This window comes from Schistocerca americana, chromosome 2 (genome assembly GCF_021461395.2).
Source record: "Schistocerca americana isolate TAMUIC-IGC-003095 chromosome 2, iqSchAmer2.1, whole genome shotgun sequence".
In the NCBI taxonomy this organism is placed as follows: Eukaryota; Metazoa; Arthropoda; class Insecta; order Orthoptera; family Acrididae; genus Schistocerca; species Schistocerca americana.
This window is the reverse complement of record NC_060120.1, coordinates 575,796,780-575,802,779: the sequence shown is the minus strand read 5'-3', so window position 1 is coordinate 575,802,779 and position 6,000 is coordinate 575,796,780. Positions and strand designations below refer to the sequence as shown.

Sequence of the window (6,000 nt, the reverse complement as noted above, 5' to 3'; positions counted from 1 at the left end):
CCGATAACTACCAGAGAACTAGAACTACGAGCCAATAACGATAACTGCCAGAGGAGAATACCGGCTCTGACAGTTATTTCCATAGTCGCTCGAATTCCTTAGTAACTTTCTTGTACTACCCGTCCAAGCTAAATTAACACGTAAGGCGGTGGCTTAAGGGAACGACCGTACTTGTTAATGCCTGTACTGCAGCTCCTATCAGCCACGGCTCGGACATTAACTTTATTTAATTGTTTATGCTAAAAGTAACGAAGGCCCACGAAATAGTACACAGTTCTTATCAACAGATGGCGCGCAGTCTCACAGTTATTCCCATGGTCTATAGAACGCCTCCAAATGCGCAGTACGATCTTCGGTCAACAGATGGCGCGAGGCACTGTTGACACTAAACAGTTATTGAAATAACTGCCAGAATCAGAGGAACGGTTATCGCAGTAACCGTTACTTCTCAGTAACCGGTTATTTCTATCAGTTACGTTATTTTTTGCCACCTCTAGTCCTGACAATTATGAGGAGAGAACTGTGGTTAACGGGCAGAGGTGTGTATCATTGTTTTGAGTTATTGTTTATGCCGTGGCGTCACAGAAAGAGGACTATGTTGATAATGTGTGCTCTTAAAGCTGAACCTTTTTTATGAAAATAAAAATTCGAACATGAAGTATATATAAAAGTGTCTTGTCAGGAATGTTGTTACCGGCACCATACCAATCATAACTACCAAATTTCCTAATACTGAAAACTGGCGGCCTTTCCTTGTTGCGGACAAGTTCGCATGAAAAAGAAATATTTTTAACTTACTGATTTTGCTAAAATTTTGTTATGCCAAAGTATCAGTTACAGGTATATCTCAGTTTGTGTGTAAACTCACCTGGAGGAATTACTTACTGCCGTGTAAAATAAAGCTGTCTCAGTAGAGAGTTGAGAGCAGGCATAAGTTGTAAACTAAACTATCTATATACAGAAACAAGAGGTCCGCGGCATGAGACTGGCAGTATCCCTCGTTTCCCCACCGTATGTTTGGAAAAATTCTTCTCATGTAATTTATTGTACCACGTTGACGTTTTCATCTTTCATGATCATAGCCTTAACTCGATCGAAATTTCGCAAATGCGATTGGACTTATAGTTTGACAAAGTTGTAATGTCGTCTGGTTTCGTAGATACATTGTAGCCAGTCGTTTAATCCGTACACAGTGCGAAAAAAAAGCAAATTACTGTTTCACGTACGTTTTACTAGTAACATCCCCTCCCCCGTTTTCATTATTTGTGAATATTTATGAAACGTTTAATTACTTTACAAATAAGGTAATGTGTTAAGTATTTGTTGCTAACCATCAAAGCTAGAAAAAAATTAGAAATGGTGTGAAACTGTGTGCAAGCTTTATTGGAAATAGCCAAGTGTTCTCATACTGAAATACTGGATGAATGTAGCCCGTGTTATTTGCGCATCGTACCTCAAGACATATCCAGTTTCTTACCGTAATAATTGGTTTACTGTGTTATAATTTTGACAAAAGATTGTCTCTTAATGAGTATATTATGACAGCGTTATAGGTTTTTAAACTCGGTCAATAATTATACGAAATTGCAACTGGAAATGTGCCATTTCGCAATACAGTTAATGAAAAACTTTTTATAGACGTAAACAGAAATTGGCGTCATTTCGTATGTGCCTCTACTATGAATTGACTCAAGAATTTTATGAAATTTCTAGAACCGCCCCCCTTTAATCCGTTTCAGTTGCCTGGACCATGTGTAACTGGACTATCATTTGCATATCTGATGCACAAGTCTACGAAATTGAAAAGAACAGCATTTAAACACTTGTTTCTTATTGTGAAATTTAGTAATTTTTTTGTAGCTTTAGAGTATAACTGTAACCCACTCATAAGCAGTTATTGTGCCTGCAGTGGATAAACCAGTCATTTTAGTCCTAATGATGTTTATCATTACCAAATGTCACTGGAACAAATTTTTAAATTACAGATACAAAAGAAGAAGAACGTAACAACAACACTAATAAATAAATGTCAACAAGACATTAATTTCAAACCGCTTGTGTGTTATAAATTTACATTGCCTGATAGTGGGATGGCAATAAAAATGTTAACAAGGGTCATTAGGAATCCTACTAAGATTCACCTGAAACAATTTGGACAAAATCTGGCAAACACGTCTTACAGTAGCTGGGTGTGGTTACCAATATGTCATTATTACAGGAACAGGATTTCTGTATTTTGATGCCCAGTTATCTGAGCATTGTAAGTCCAATTAATGTAGTTTCTTTACAGAATTGCGTATAAGTGGTTGTCTGTGTACAGCTTGTAACTAACAAACTTTAAATCATTTTGTTTCCTGTTGAGACTATTGTGGAGTAGGCCTGCTGCACACACTTGCTTCCTCTGTGTTAATGGTGCAACAGAAATTGGTTCTTACCACATTGGCAACAAATCTCAGGATATTCACGCTCCCTGTTTTTGTCTAAAGTTACTTGCAAATTATTACGTGATGTGACCATTCACATATCATCAGCATAAAGGACATTTCTGCTAGCCATTTAGTTTGAAAAGTCATTATCATACACAGTGGAGAGGAAGAACCTGAGAAGAGAGCCGAATGGGATTCCTCTCTTTATTTTTCATGAGTTTTGACCTCTTCTAATGGTGGCGTGAATGTAAGAAGGTGGGACTGTGATGCATTCTGTGCAGAGAGAGAATGAGAATACTGTGTGATGTCACCAGTGCCCCCTCTGCCACCACATCCAATGGCTCTGAGCACTATGGGACTTAACATCTATGGTCATCAGTCCCCTAGAACTTAGAACTACTTAAACCTAACTAACCTAAGGACATCACACACATCCATGCCCGAGGCAGGATTCGAACCTGCGACCGTAGCAGTCGCGCGGCTCCAGACTGAGTGCCTAGAACCTCTAGACCACCGCGGCCGGCCCACATCTCATGCTCCAGCCATTGCCTACCATAGTAACTGGCAACTCTAAGATGAGCACTACACTGACCCACTGTTTCTGCTTTGAATCTCCATAACAGAACTTATAAGCTTGGAAAATTATCGCTGTCACCTCTTACTGTAATACGTGTCTGGTTTCCTTTATGCCTTCCATAATGAACACTATTGTGGCTTGTTGCTAAATGTTCTAATTGTTGCTAAATGTTCTAATCCCAGCTTGAAGCATGTGCTACACGCAGACATGTAAGAATGATAATGTTGGCTGGTGCATCATGGGGTACACTGCTCGTTGGCTCTGCGCCTGACACCTTCATCTGCTTTCTTATTACATGTCTCTAAAACATGTACTAACTTTGACCTGTTAAACAAGAACTGATTTGTTGTTGTGATGTAGCTACTAACCATAATATGCTAGCTTGCTTGTCATTCCAATCCCGGGAGCGGAATATATATATAATGGAAGGAAACATTCCACGTGGGAAAATTATATATAAAAACACCTGTCCTTTTTTCCCCCTAAGGTAAGTCTTTCCGCTCCCGGGATTGGAATGACTCCTTACCCTCTCCCTTAAAACCCACTTCCTTTCGTCTTCCCCACTCCTTCCCTCTTTCCTGATGAGGCAACAGTTTGTTGCGAAAGCTTGAAGTTTGTGTGTATGTTTGTGTTTGTTTGTTTGTGTGTCTATCGACCTGCCAGCGCCTCTATATATATCATCTTCAACCAGGACCTTACTCTCCAGACTAGGAGCTACGGGCTGATCTTGAGTGGCGAGGTGTACATTTTATCTGATTCATCCAAAGAGGTCCCAAGGATAATAGAGTAAATATAACTGCTTTTATATTGGCCTTTAAAGGGAATGTTCTCCCAGAAAAAGTTAGACATCATGTACAGGTGAGAAGTGAAACCTTACATCCTACCACCCGTGACGTGCTTTCAATACTTGTTTTGGTCATATGTCACCTTACTGCACGTTGCACCTAAAATTTGGCAACAGTAGATGATCACTCCATGAGGAAAGTCCTTGTGAACAACTACCTTTGTGTGGCAGTTGCACAGATCATCCTCCTCCACATTCACCGGTGTGTCCAGTCTTCAAGAAAGTAACTAAAATACAGAAATGAAAACCCACTGACTGCCTTTCATATCCAGAGGCACGTAAAAAATGTGGAAGTCCAAATCCTTTTGATGTGACGTCTGGTTGTGCAAAAGTCACAATCCTCACTCTTACTACCTCAATTTTTTTTTAAACCACCTCTCCCACTGTGCTCCTCTTTTGCGGCTTCTGTGGCACATCTTCAGATATGGCTTCCAACGTCCGGCTGGAGGAGCAGCTTCCTCCTTTGGTATCTACCGGTAAAGGGGCTTCATCATGCGACCCCTCTCGCCAGAAACCCAGAGATTAGAGGCCCGACATGAGCCAGTGGCCGAAGGAACTGTGACCTGCGGGTCTCAGGGTTGTCCACTTTTCATCTTTCCCCATACTAGTTGCAGATAGGCCCTCACAAGAATCTTGGCCACCAAAGGCTGCAGGAGGAGAAGAAGGATCATGACAAGGCTACTCTGTCCTGTCCACTTCGCCCACGGCATGCTTTCAGCTATTGATCTAAAGATATCTCCCGCCAATTGCGTGGCTTCACTGCACTGGTCGCTGCATGACAAACTTTTTTGCAATGACTCTTTCCAGTGATCCTGTCACTTCTTTGCCATTGCCAGAAAGACTGACTACCACATTGGGAGCCTCAAAGAGCCAACTGGCAGTTGTATGCCTCTGCTTTTACCTTTGCTTCCTTTGTCATATGACATCAGTGGGGCTGTGCAAGATGTCTCCAACATTATCTACCAGTTTTGCTGGAACTGCTTTTCTCCCTTCCACAGGTTCCCTCCACTGCTGAACACAGCTGTGGTGGGCCACAGACATTGCATTAGCTGTTCAGGATCGCTGTAGAGCCCTGCAACATTTCAAGCGATATCCTTTGCAGACTGTACTGGTCACTAGCGTTAAGTTAAGGGACCTTGTGATAAGGCTCACTGTCTAATTAAATGGAGTTACAAGAAATGCTGGAAGTGCTACAACTCCTCCCTGGAAATATGTGCCTCTTCAACATAGAGGTGGGCCAAGCTATGTAATTTTCTGGGGCACCGAGCGATGACTGTTCTGGGTAGTGTCCTTCATGCCAGTTTTTTTACCGGTGTATTGGTTCTTTTAATCACGTTGCAATCCACCTTGCGTCAGTATCCTCTTCTTATCTGACTCTCTCTCTCTTTTTTTTTTTTACTGCGGAAACAACAGGTTGTAGATGTCCCCCGATATTTCACTCCCTACCAAGCTGAATCATATAATGAACCTTTCACTGACTGGGGACTGCTTCAGGCCCTTGCCTCATCACGTGGTACATTCCCACACTCTGTTTCAGTTCACTGTGAAATGATCCAACATCTGTGTGTAACTCGGAGGCTAATCTATTAAGGATCATTAACTGTATTTGGCTCAAAACTGTGTTCCCTTTTCAATACTGAAATGGTATGGTTTTCCCAATCTTTAAGCCATGCAAAAGTCCAACATCTCTCAACAGTTCAACAGTTACCAACAGATTAGCTTGACCAACATGCTTTGTAAATTGCTTGAAAGGAAGGTTGTCCACAGATTATATTGAGTTGTCAACTGTTGAGATCGTGTGTGTGTGTGTGTGTGTGTGTGTGTGTGTGTCCTCATCACTGTGGTTTCAAGGAGGGACAATCCACAACCACCAGCCAATCTTGTCTGGCTGAAAGCAGCATCCCAAGAGGCTTTTTCTGAGCTCCAATACTTCTTTGCAGTCTTTTTTTGACCTACCTAAGGCATATGAGATTGCTTGGCATTACCACACTTTATTTACCTTCTATGACAAGGGCTTTCGAGGTCATTACTGATTTTTATTTGTCAATTTTTATCCCACAGATTGTTCCAGATTTGCATTGGTTCTCCTTGGCTCCAAGAGAATGGTTTCCTTCAGGGCTCTGACCTATCACTCTCTTCCTGATTACCATCAG

The 6,000-nt window shown here is 41.5% G+C and overlaps 1 protein-coding gene across 6 annotated transcripts in view; it reads left to right on the top strand.

The window, feature by feature from the left end:
* Positions 1-495: 495 nt before the first annotated feature.
* Positions 496-6,000, top strand: part of LOC124596070 (RCC1 and BTB domain-containing protein 1-like) — a 196,996-nt gene continuing 191,491 nt past the window's right edge. For all 6 annotated transcript variants that reach the window (XR_006978279.1, XR_006978280.1, XM_047135052.1 and 3 more), the window contains exon 1: positions 496-539. The gene's annotated coding sequence lies outside the window, so the exon portion shown is untranslated. The remainder of the gene's footprint in view (positions 540-6,000) is intronic.